The following is a 13,884-nucleotide window of genomic DNA, read 5'->3' on the forward strand; positions in this document are numbered from 1 at the left end:
GCACCTTGTTTCTACAACTTCTTCCCTCTTTCTATCATTCCTTCTTCCTCGAGATGCTCAGTACCATCAGGCAGCCCCAGTTTGTCAAGGTAGAAGGTAATCTAAACTGTATCTTCCACTAAGATGTTGGTTACCTCCTTCTGACATCTTCCTATTTTCAAAGGAGAGCCAGGGGAAGGTGATTTACTACCATAAAGCATGAAACAGCGATGTTGGGAGTTTGGGCTAATATGGAAGTCTGGGATGAGGGTCTCTCTACCTCCAGGCACATAGAAATACTGGGTAAAAAGGTCAAACAGCCAATTAAGAAACTAGGTAAGTAACACTGTCCTCAACCTGGTCAGAATGGTTAAGTGTACGTTGAAGCCAAAGGGCAAAGAAAAAATTATAATTAGGTTAACGACTGGGTCTTGGAGCTTCACAACCCACTTGGGAAGATGAGCCCAAATTGCAGATATGTCTTTGTCTGAGAGGAGCTAGAACTGACCTACCTGCATAAAGTCAAGAATCAGGAAAGGCTGCACATTAGTGAAACGGAGGACTCTAGAATTCCATTAAGTGACTAGGGAAAACCTCAAAGAAGCAGCTGGGGTGGAAATTGTCACCTGCAAGTATTTATAATAGCAGGTCAGTGTCACATGATTACACTGGATGAGAATTTACAGTGACTTCAAGCCAAAAAAATTACTAGAAAAGTCATCCCAAACTGGAGAAAATGAGAATGCTCAATAGCAGCAAATGAGAAACTGTTAAGATGTTTCCATACTAGCGCACAGGACTCCCACTGACCTCACCTCATCACTCCTAAGATGCATGGGCTGAGTAAATGTTACAAATCATACAAGGAAATACCACGTGAGAGAGAATAACTATACCTCCTTGACTGGGGATTAAAATAAGATTGAAAGAGATTTAAAATTAAATATTTTTAAATTCTCAGATAAAGGAAGATACAGAAATCACAAGATAAAACAGGATAGTGTGCAAAAGGACAGACTTGAGAAAAGAATTAATGAAAAATATTGATGTAAGAACATACAGTCAGGTAATTAAAAACTTAATTGGATTTATTAATGGAATAGATATAATGAAAAACAAAATGAATGAATTGGAAAGTAGATAAGGCAAATCATACATAATATAGTATAAGATTTTCCAGTATAGATCTAGTAGGAGATCCAGAAGGAGAGAAGAAAGAATAAAAAAGAGGGTAGAGATAATAATAAAAGCTTTTCCAGAGTTGAGGAAAGACTGCCTTAGTTTGAGGAAACCACTAAGTCACAAGCATAAAAAATAAAAAAAAATCTACACTCAATAGTGAAAGTATAAGCAAAGGGAAAGAAGATCTTGGAAACCATCAGAGAGGAAAGATAGACTACCAAAAACTAGACTGACAGCACACTTCACATAAGCAACAGTACATACTAGAAGATAATAGAGTTACTTGCTGAGTGAAAATTCTGGTCGACCCAGGTTTATAAATTCACCTAGATTATTATTAATAGTTCAGTAGGGGGCAGGGGTGACATTTTCAAATACAGGAAGACTGAAGAAAGCTTACTACTCATACATGGACAGTTTGATTTTGTTTTTCACAATTAAGATAGGACTTTTTTATGATTAAAACAGTACATGCTTGCTGTAGAAAAAACGAACAATGCAGAAAGTTATAAAGAACAATTATATTATGAAGAACAATTTTCGTCAACAGGAAGGAAATTGAACTCAGAAGAAACAAGTAGAGTTTAAGAGCAAAATTCCTGGCAAAATGATAGTAATATTGATCAATTGTTCAATTTAAGTGGTGCTAATTTGGGGCTATTTAAAAACTAGATAGAACTAAAGTGCTGGACAGAATTGACATGGAAAATTGCAAGGGGAAATGCTGTGTTCAGGTTAAACAAAGTGATGTTGATAAATTTGGGGGGTTGATAAATATGTTTTAAAATGATAAAACAACTATAAAATAGAACATAACTTCTAGAATAGAAGAGAGGAAAAAATAGAGACCAAAGAAATTGTATGGTGACATTTCAAGCACTAACAGGAAAGGTTTTATTATTGGATGTGTATATGTGTATATATGTGCGTATGTGCTGGATGCCAAAGGTCCTCTGATAGCTCACAAATCTACTTCCATGAAGCCCTACGCATATCCTAATTGTAAATCTGAAACAAATTTTAACGCATGCATAGGCTCAGAATGGCAGTTTTTCCACAGTACCCTGTTGTAGCAAGTACAATTGCACATGTTGCTGCAGCCAACTGATTCTTTATCTCTGAGAAACCAGGCTGCAGGTGCCACTAGGGGCCCTTTTACATCCTTGTTTTCTGGTCAGTTTTCAAGGGAGTCCAAGGTCTCCTTTTTTCTTGTGTAGCCAGGCTTGTTTTCTAGAGAGCTGCCATCTTTTACATTGATTTCCATCTAATGATATTCACCATCCATTGACAATAAAGATAACGTATCCCTTTTAGAGAGATCTCTATCTACAGTGCTTTCCAGGTTCAGCCTTCATGGAGGTGGGCACAGGGCAACACACACACAGACACACACACACACACACACAAGATGATCTGCTCTCTCATCTTCTTTCCAAAATGATTAACAAAGTACTTTTCTTGTGTATGTGACTCTTCAGTGTTTTTCTCCTGCATTCTGCAAGCCTTTTCATTCAAACTAGAGGTGACATGTTCCCTGTAGGCTCCTACTTTTTCCCAAGCTGGTATCTGATCTCTTCCACTTATCATAGTCATAGATGAGTTCTAATTTTCCTGAATTAGGGATTCTTACCCTTGTCTTTTAACACTTTAACATCCATCAGTTTCCTCTAAAACATTTTGTCAACATACAATTACGTGAAAAAAGGAGGTTACAAAAGAGCATGCATAATATCTCATTTTAATTTTTAAAAAATGTGTGTCAGCAGAGAAAAAATTGTGAAAGGCTGCTCACCAATATATTAACAGTGGGTACATATGTTATTGTAGAATTACATGGAATCATCATTCTTTCTGCATTGTTTGTTTTTTCTATAGCAAGCATGTATTACTTTTATAATCATAAAAAAAATCCTATCTTAATTGTGAAAACCAAAACCATTGCATCAGGGACAGCATTCCTTGTTCCACAACTTGGGAGAGTCTATGGGCTGACAAAGGCAGGCGGGCAGTACGGAAGTATGCAGTGCCTTGTGAAATAATATACATTGTGGTTTGGGGAGCTACTTGAAAAAAAAAAGTTGTTGCCTACTTTGTTTTTCCTATTCAATTGCAGTTAGGTTTATCCTAGGAATAGGCTCACAGACGTGTTGCAGAGGTGGCTACAAACATATTATGGCATGGTAAGACCAATGTGGAATTTGAGTATCTTGTGAATTACGGGACCACAGACCAGGGAGTACGTCTTAGAAGAGGCACTCCTGATCCCCTTACCCTGCTCTAATTTTTCTCCACCCGCCACTACTCCGAACTTATCATCTCTATATGTTACTTGATCTCATTAAAAACAGTTTATTGTTCATTTTCTGTCTCTTACTCCAAGAATCTAAAATCCAGGGCAAGGGCAAGGATCTCTGCCTTGGTCAGTGTTGTCTCTCTAGTGTCTAGCACACAGTAGGTACTCAGTAAGTATATGTGGAAGGAAGGAATACATGCTAAATGGTTATGTACATGGAGAGAGGAGTGGTACCCCTGAAGGCAGGGGAACAGCATGAGTAGAGATGAGAAGGCAAGAAAGGAGATAACATGGATATGGGACCATGAGGAGCCTGACCTGGACGGCAGGGAGGGCCCTTCGAGGTAAGTGTTAGCTAAGTTGGATGGCTGGGCTGGGGAGAAATGATTAAAGGGACTTGAAAATAAAATAGGAGAGAATCAAAATAAGGAGCGGGCACACTCAGGGCATGTACTGAGAGTAATGCAGGATTTTCTAACATGGCGTTAAGTCAGGGCTCTGGCATTGATACAGAGGAAATGGTTTCTCACTCTGATTTACTGTAAAGTGAAAGTGGACACTGGTACGAAATCTGAAATAAGAGTGGGCTACATTGTTTCTTTTATTGTCTGTCTGTGATAATATTACCCGAGTCAAACATTCAGGGTTTAAAGGCTTTGAATTCGGAATCATTTTCAGTTCAAACCACCTGACAATGCCAGACAGCTATACTCGTACAGAAACAGAACACTTAAGGAGATACAGACTTTTTTAGGCTCCTCTGAAACTCTAATTAAATGGAATGGATCTGTGCCTCGTGCTTAGCTCTGGTTTTTTTTCATACAGTGCATTCTAGAGGCACATTGTGAATATGTATTTGAACATTTTGGCGGTGCTCATTTGTGATGAGTATGGATAGAAATGGAATTCACTCAGTATAAAAATGTTTACATGCTACAGTGAGCACGCCTCTGCTGTTTCTGAAAAGAGACAGCAAGCCTTTTTGCTTAGTCCAGCTTCTGAGGGTGGCATGTCAGGGAGCTCCTCCGGCCGTGCAGAAATTCCGAGTTATACTAGAAAATGGAATTTGCAGTTAGGATGGGCAGAACCGAGACCATGTCTCCTTTCCAGAAATGTGCATATCTCTTATAAGATTTCCAAGCTGCATGAAGAATTATTTCAGTCCTCGTATTATCTTTGATTTATGGCCCTAAGGGATTTTATATTTAAAATATTACTAGATTATTCTAAAGAAGACCCAAGATAGGGGCTGCTGGGAAACAATGCAATGGAATATTCTAGAATTGAAAAGGAGTCTGGTCTGAGGAGTTCTGGACCAGGAAATGTATTTTTTCCTTGAGACTACCCCCTGACATCCTTGCCTGAAGGGAAGGGAATAGACTCTCTCAGCCTAGGAGGGAGCTTCCTTCCTCCCTCATCATGGAACACTTACTTTTAAGAAATGAAGAGGGAGAAATGGTGCAATGATAGTGGCTTAAAGTACCTTCACCACCCTCCCACCACGTACATAGCAATTCATCTTGGAAATGTTTCCAGAGACATGGACAAGGCAAGCGCACATTCTTCCATATCATATTTTATACTGTAGAATCTAGAACTGGTGCTTTGGAAACTTTACCTTCCCAAATTTTACCCAGTGACATGGGTCTGGGGCATTTAAGTCGTGACTTTAAAGGTGATCATCTACTCTTGCGTTTAAGAATTATTTGGAGTGAGAATCAGGAGAGATTAGATGTTGATGGGGAGTGAAGACATTCTGAATGGCGAAGAAGGGATGATAGAACAAGAACAGAGAAACACTGAACCTGAAAATAGGATTGTCAGAGCAGTGTATGGTAAGTCTCACAAGGGGACTGTGGCAATCTGACAAAAGTTGGTGGTCAAAATTTATCACTGCCCTTGATAAAGAGCAGAAAAATTCATTGCCATCCACATTTTCTCCTCTATATAGGATGGCTACAGAACCCACACATATGTTTGTTGCTGTATCTTTTGAAGTCTTCAAAGGCGTGGTTTTGCTTTTAATCATACATTAGTGAATGTTGGAACAGCAATTTCTTTTTTTTAACAGCTCTAAATGTGGCATCTTAAGTTCTAAAGAGCCAAGTATTTTTGTAGGGTTGGTCATCCCTAGACTCCTGGGGCAGGAGCAGGAACAGGAGCAGGTTTGGACTAAAAAGACAGAGTTAATGAGGAAGGACTGAGGAAGTGGCATATTTAGTTCAGTCAGATCCTACCATTTGCATTGTTCAAATAGAGGATTGCCAAGAGGCAGGGACCACCTATAGTATTATGTCACCCATGAACTCACTGATCAGACAGAGCCTGTTTTTTATCTTGACACTGACAACAGTTTATGGAAAAAAGCAGAATATAGCAGGTTTTAGAGCATTTTTAAAAGCACACCAAGACCTTCTCATATTTCTGCAATGGAGACAACTAGGCTTGGGAATAGTGAGCATTCACTTGGCTTTCTCCAGAGGAGATCAGGAAAACTCTTGCGTTTGGGCAGGAGCAGAATATTTCCCTTTCTGACTCGCTTGCTGCCCAAGTTTAGGAAGCATTGAGGAATTTTAGGGACAGCCTGAGGGACATCTGTCTATGGAGAGCTGGCCTTCTTAACAACAGTTCCCCCAAATCAATGAGACTAAACAGTTTTAGATGTAATTTGAGTCTGTCTATTGTACACCGACCATTACACTATCTGGATATTGATGGACAATCTCCTAGCATCTTGACTACAGAGTCATGGGTGGGGCATTAAAAGAGTCAGTATCCTGGTGAATTCAGATACAGTTATCCCAGTGCGTGAATCTTCTTTTCTTCTACTCCTGTTTGAACTTTCTGAGCTCAGTGGGAGCCCTTTGTGCATAATGTGATCAAAAGACAAGGACTGTGGGAGCCTGCAGACCTCTTTAGGGAGACCTCAGATCCCCATTATGACTTTGAATTTGTTTCATGAATATCTGCCACTCAGAACACTTTGCCCTCTCTCCTTTTTTTTTCTTTTTTTTTAATAAGCTTTGCCATTCTTCTTATTTCTTTTCTTTTTTTTTTTTAATTTTATTTTTGCCTGCATTGGGTCTTTGTTGCTGCACACGGGCTTTTCTCTAGTTGCGGCGAGCAGGGGCTACGCTTCCTTGCGGTGCGCGGGCTTCTCATTGTGGTGGCTTCTCTTGTTGTGGAGCACAGGCTCTAGGCGCACGGGCTTCAGTAGTTGTGGTACACGGGCTCAGTAGTTGTGACACACGGGCTTAGTTGCTCCGCGGCATGTGGGATCTTCCCGGACCAGGGCTCGAATCCGTGTCCCCTGCATTGGCAGGTGGATTCTTAAGCACTGCGCCACGAGGGAAGCCCTGCCCTCTCTCCTTTGATTATGGAAATCTCCACAAAACCTCTTTTGGCTTCTCTGCACCACACTGATCTAACTCCCATCTCTTCAAACTGCTTTCAGCACCCAAGATCTGGACAGCAACATTTAGAGGTTGCTTCTGTTCTGGTTTGTGACCTCTGTTTCACATGAATTCCTTTTATTTCTATAACTACATCACAAACTTCTTAGGAGCTAGAACCAAATCCTATATTCTCTTTCAGCTTCTAATATGGAAGACTGACTGAAAGATGAATGAATAGATAGATTGATAAGAGGAGCTTAGGAACTTCTAATAAGAATGAATCTGAGAGTTTGTGAAGTGTTCTTTCTGATTGTACAAAGTCATAAGCAGGTGGGGGAGATTCATATTTCCAGTTGGTGAGGATCACCTAGTCTGTTTATTACCATTCCCTTCAGAAACCCTCTCACCCTCCCACCTTGCCTCATTCCTTCTATACAGCACACTGAAAATTGGAGGCATAACCTTGTTCAAGAATCTGCAAAACAGGAACATGGTAATGAACTCTTGTTGCTGCTATAAACTTGATGAATGGCTTGTGGCGGAAGGGCATTAAATGGCAATCTCAGTCCAGTGATTAGCTCTGTGGCATTCTTCCTTTGGAACTCATGCAGAACAGCATAACTTTCATTCCGCTCCAGGTGTCCTGTGAGCTTCGTTGATTGTGTCAGGAATGTTTCTTGGCCTTGGCTGGCAGGGTAAGGAACAAAGAAGGTCTCTTTGTTTCTTTCCAGCATTCCCACTGCCTTCCTCCATCTCTCTTTCCCCAACCCATATCACTCACGACTCTAGCTGTACTTGATCTTGAATGAAACCTGTGCTACCTTGACCTGCACTTTCCCTCTGACCTGTGTCCACTTCCGACTGCAAGAACATAAATGCCTGTATTCAGTCTCCTACTTTTTGCCTGAGATATACATATCCTTCTGCCACAAGAAGGAGTGCTGAGGCTCAATTTGCCCAGATGAGCCATACAATGGGTTTGCTCCTGAAATTGTTGTAAGTGAATTGCAATTTTCAGTGTCCAGCAGTGTTTCCAGAGTACCGGTAGAGGGACGTTCAGAAACTGAGACAGTACTTTCATGAGTGACTAATTATACTAAAAAAATGAGGACAGTTTTTACTATTAAATGTGATCTGATAATGACAAAGAAAATAAGAAAACTTTTTCCCATTACCTATCATTTGGTTATAGCAATGGAGCACATGTTTATGCATTTGTTCTGTGTTTTTCTTTAATTGATTCATGTGTATTTTATTGACAACTACACTAGAGCAGGGATTGTGGTCCATTTCTCTTGAATCCTCCACCATACACCTCCTTACACAGGACTAGTATTTTTTTAGATCTTGTTACTCCTTCTGGACCGTGGACTATCAGTGTTGGCATCACCTGGGAGCTGGTTAGCACTGCAGAATCTCGGGTCCCACCCAGACCTCCTTAGTCAGACTCTCCATATGAGTCAGATCCCCAGGTGATTTGTATACACATTAAGATTTGAGACGCCATGATGTAGGAGACACTTAGTAGAAAGTCATAAAATGCTCACTGCATTTAACTAAAAGAAAAATCCTTTCTTGCAGAGATGATATTCTGTATCTTGGCTAGGAAGTTCTGGTTGAATCTACATGTTACTAGAATGTTAATTCCAAGGAGAGACAAAGGGGAGTAGGCAAAAACAGGAAGAAGAAAAGCCAATAAATATAGCTGACTTAGGAAATTTCCATTAAAAAATGATGTTTTGATGAAATAACATGGGCCAGTTTTTAATAATGGACCCACCCTATTAGAGCATTTCCTCTTTGGCATGAAAAAGGCCAGTTTTGCGCTTGGATTTTCACTTCTTGGACCAGACATCCATCCATTCTTAGGGCGTCTTTTTTTTTTTTTTCCCCCACTGCCAAGTGCTCAAGACTGAGTGGAAAGTATGAGAAATGCTGAGCACCTGTATATAAAGTTTATGTACTTGGTAGAAATATAAGGGTTACTTTTTTCTTCTGACTTGGACACTCTGTTACTATCCTACACTGATATGACTGTAAGACTCTCAAGACGTAATTTCTCTTTAATAAATGAGAGACAGCATTGCAAAAAGCAAAGCATTATATGGAGAAAACGCACGGCGTGTGGCATGTGAGAAATCCCACCTCTATCACTTCGTAGGTATTGATCTCAGACCAGTCACCAAACTTGACTGAATTTCATTTCCTCAGCTGTGAGATGGGCTCAAATTCTTGCCCCAGCTGCCAGTGAAGGGTTGGTGTGTGAGATTAAATGAGCTAATAGGTGGATGAGGCAGTTTTGAAGTTGTAAAATAGGAAACCGATGCAAAGCTATTCAAACTACTACTACGAATAAAATGGACGAGGACTCTATGACTCCTACTTCACTCCATTAGAGAACAAGATTATCACCGTCCTATATCGTTTATTATCTGGACTACTTTTGTTGCATTCGTAGATATTACAGAATAATAGATTACTTTGTGAACATGGGAGTCAGAAAGCCTGGTTTTCAGGTTTCACCATCCCAGCCCTACCCTTTATTAGATGTGTGACATTGGGCAAGTCACCTAACCCCTTTGACTTCAGTCTTCTTGCTGTAAAATTGGGATGATGAGGTTATGATAATTAAATAAGATAGTGCATGTAAAGTGGCTTATCTCAGTTTCTGGCAAAATAATCACTCAACAAATGACAGCCGATTGTTGCTGTTCTCCTTGAGAACTCCTGGAGAGCAGGGACTTTGGATCTTCATCTTTATTGCTCAGAACATCTAGCAGTGACTGGCACATAAGCTTCGTCAAATCATTCCTCATCTAATTAATGTATTTTGTGACTCAAGAAGAATTTGTGGAATTCTTGGCTGATGGATGGATTATGCTTCTCTGAGTTTGCCTGGTCTCTCTCAAGGTTGCTCACAAATAGAATAGACCAAACACGACAACACATACACTAGTCAGAGGAGGTGTCCCCGGCTTGAGGAAGCATATTAGCTCTACAGGCCTCATCCTCACAGGTGTTCAGGGAGTGATGAAAGTCACAATCATTTACCATTTACTCTGTGAACCCTGATAAATCACTTGATAGATTAGCTGGTGTCATCCATCAGGCTGCACTTGTCTTGAGTACTTGACTGAAGCCTATAAATCTCTTCTCTTTAAAAAGCTTCAGCCAGTGATTTCTGATTTGGCCTCATTTCCTTGAAGTTAGTGAAGAACTTACCCTCGATGCAGGATTTTTTGTTGTTGTTATTGTTATGGAACTTGGTGCTGCAGTAAAGCACCGTCCCTTTTCCCCCCAAAGCAACTGTCTGCTTTACTAAATGGAAAGTCACATGTTAAGTGTTTTATCTGATTGGACTGAGAAGTTATATGTGCATATGAAGAGAAGCAGGGAAGGCGATATAAGGGAAAGTATAAGGGGGCACATTTTAAACATATACATGAAGACTGGAACCCCAAATTTTTAACATTCAGTAAAGGAAAAACAAAACAAAACAGACACCAGCCTGAGTTCTCCACCTGGTGTCAGACCGTGAGGGGGCCCATTCTCAGTAGATGGAATCTTGAAGGCACTAATGTCTGTGATTACAGGAAGCTCATCTTTCCCTCAAATTTCTGCTCATGTACACATGGACTTTGCAGTCCAAACAAGTAAGTCAGCCTAGATATGTTTCTTCAGGTATTAAAGCGAACCTCCTTAAGCACATGTGCCACATTGACTAAAATCCCGCCATTAGCAATTCAATCCTTTGGGAGTGGCATTACCCACTTCATGGCTTTTTAAAAAGGCAAATTGTCTTGGAGTATCTAATTCAGAACTCCTTAGAATTTCAATGCCATTACATTATTCAGATGTTGTTATCGTTACTGGGAAAAGAAGAACGAAGAACAAGATAAAAAAAAATATTGAGAGCCTGATGTGGGGAACAGCTTCTGAAAAGTTGGGAAAGGACCCAAGGGGCAGAGATGACAAATTCACAAACTTTGCCTGCCATTATCTTTCCAGTGTGCCTAGTCCCATGCTAGGTGCTTTGGAGAGGAATATGAGAAGAGAGAAAGGCAAAATCTGTAATCAGTATGTAGTTGAGCTGAGACACCATGAATGGGAAGCAGAGCACATGTGCTCTCTTTATAATTCATACCTTGCATTTGTATGCGCTTTTTACTTTTCAAAGCATGCTCACATCCAAGCACAAATTACAATGTTTGTGAAACACTTGGCATCAACAATTGCTATCTCTGTGCCCAGACTCTCTCAGAATCTCAGACCCACTGGGGTGGTTAACTTCCACTTTATTCATTTAGGCTCCTCTGGCATTTGTCCCTCACTCTTCTGCTTTTTCTCTCTGCCTGTTTAACCTCTGGAATGGTTTGAACTGTAAAACCCCATTTCTGATCATTCAGTTTCTGTGTAGGCTAGCCAGAGTGGATCTGAGCACCACAGAAGAGGTTTCTGAAGTATAAGATTCAGGTAGTTTGTTTGTTATGGGTGGTGGGCAGGCAGGTGGATGTGTATCCTACCTGAGTCTTTTACTGTTCAAGGCATCTTATTAAGTCATAAACAGCCCAGATGGATGTGGTTGTGATAGGCATGGGCTAAATGAGGAAATAAAAATAAATAGTTTGTGCATCGATCGGAGCTTGTGTTTAGATTGCATCTTTTTATTTTAATAATACTCTATTAGAAAAAAAATCTAGCAAGAGTCTGTAGTGCAGAGCCACGAGGCTATTTTTCACTTGAGTATTATGCTGCCTTAATTGTATCTTCTCTGAGTAGACACAAACAATGAGTTACTGGCAGAGAGAACAAAAAGGCCAGTTCATTTTCTGGTATATCCGTGAGCCCTGACAAACATAACACATTTGAAGGTCTTTCCCACAGCTTGCCTTGTCAAGAAAGGTCAGAAGGGCAAGCAGAAGTCTTAAAAGAAAGAGAAGATGATGTTGCTTGGCTGTTGATTAAAAAATGGAAGGAGATTGTATTTGATTGCAAGCCAAAAAAGCCTGGCTTGAGTAAACTCTGTGAAGTCTTGCCACCTGTAAGCTTTAGCTGCTGAATTAAAGGCACCGAGCAGAGGTCACCAGGACCGTGAATGCCTTAGAGCATCAAGTAGCCAAGAGGCTGGAGGATCCTAGAGATGGAAGAGGTTAATGAGGGCATATCTGTGCTTTCCCAAGCAAGGGAGCATCTACAACATACATACTGTAAGCTTGCTAGTTCACAGTGGGGGCTATGGACTGAGTGTTGGTGTCTCTCCCCCCATCACCCCAAATTCATATGTTTAAGCCCTGATTCCCAGTGTGGTGAAATTTGGAGATGGGGACTTTGGGAAATAATTGGATAAGGTCATGGAGGTGGAGCTCTCATGATGGGATTGGTGCCCACATAAGGGGATAAAGAGACCAGAGCTCTCTCTTAACCATGTGGAGATACAGAGAAAAGGCAGGGAGTGGGTTCTCACTAGAACCTGACCACGCTGGCACTCTAATCTTGGACTTCTAATCTTGGACTCTTAGAACTGTGAGATTTAAATGTCTGTTGTTTAAGCCACCCAATCCAGTATTTTATTACAGCAGCCTGAGCTGATTAAGTCAATGGGGCTCTCTTCTGTATTCTTTCAGTATTCCCTTTTTTGGAATCTTCCAGCAAAGGAAACCCTACACTACCTTCATGGATAAAACAGAAGGGACTGAGATGTGGACAGTTATAATGAATATAAGGTTGAAGGCATCCATAAAATTACTAGATCTCAGGAACTCTGTTTCCTTTATCAGACTCCTCCCCACCATGCACACACAGAAAGAAATTGAAGTGAAAACAAACAAGCGAAAAAACAAAACAAAACCAAGCATATAAATGCAAAGCTAATAAATTTTTCTCTTTCCTGATCTGGGCAGCTATTAGATATTGTAGAGTTTATTTTGAGGACCCACCTGGAAACAGTTGAAAATAAGGAGCCTTAATGGAAATACTAAAACCACTTCAATGCAAAAAGTGACAAGAAAATGGCTTCTTGTGTTCTTGGTTGAAGCAGTAAATACAACAAAAATACTTATTTTCAGAATATTTATGGAGAACAGGAAATGAGATAAGGACTTTCACCTTCTAGACACTAACTCATGTTTGACCTGGGTCAATAATGACAACTTAATTGGCCCAACTTTTACATTTCCCAACTGCTGACTAAGTTAATTTGCAACTTAACAGGCAGCCCGGTTTGCAAAGCCTTGAACTAAAGCCAGTCTCAGCAGGATCTTTACCCAGAAATGAGTTGGCACACTGAAACTTGAAGGTGAAAAAAATACTCCAAGAAGAGGTTTCCTCTCCTCTATGACTGTCCCAGGAGAGGTTTCCTCTCCTCTATGACTGTCTCCTCTATGACTCTAGGTTCTGGTTTATGGCAATTCCAAGTGCTTAGGCACAAAAATCCTCTCTTCTAATTTTAAATGACATCAAAGGAAGCTTTCACAGCCTTAATCCTCCCCTTTGTCGCTTTTTACTTTAGTAGAATGATTCTGGAAAATGGTAGGCGCCAGCAAAAAGGAAGCCTTGTGTAGCCGAAAGAACCAGATTACCTTGGGTTCAAATCCTAGCTTCCCTGCAAAAGAACTCTCTGATGCTAGTTGATTGCTTACCTTTTCTGAATGTCAGTATCCCTGTCTATAAAGTGCAGATTAACTGAAATGTATTTAAAACACCTGGCCCCAAATAGGTGCTGAAAAATTGTTGATTTTAGACAATCAGCTTTATTTACTGAAGTATTATTTAACAAATAATACTATTCACTCATTTTAACTCTTTGAGGAGTTTTTACAAATTAATATATTTTGTAACAACCATCACAATCAAGTTATAGAACATCTCCATGAGCCTTAAAATTTCCTTTGCACCCCTTCCCAGACAATCCCCACCATCATCCTTGGCCCCAACAAGTACTGATGTGCTTCCTGTCACAATAGATTAGATAGTCTTTCTTCAAGTTTCATATAGATAGAATTATTTGGTGTATGGTATATTCTTTTGTGTTTCGCT

At 40.2% G+C, this 13,884-nt stretch overlaps 1 protein-coding gene across 2 annotated transcripts in view; it reads right to left on the reverse strand.

Annotated features, from left to right (window-relative positions):
- The window catches only part of FSHR (follicle stimulating hormone receptor), a 165,051-nt gene that overhangs the window by 69,249 nt on the left and 81,918 nt on the right, over positions 1 to 13,884 (reverse strand). The window lies entirely within an intron of this gene.

Source organism: Eubalaena glacialis, chromosome 14 (assembly GCF_028564815.1).
Source record: "Eubalaena glacialis isolate mEubGla1 chromosome 14, mEubGla1.1.hap2.+ XY, whole genome shotgun sequence".
NCBI lineage: Eukaryota > Metazoa > Chordata > Mammalia > Artiodactyla > Balaenidae > Eubalaena > Eubalaena glacialis.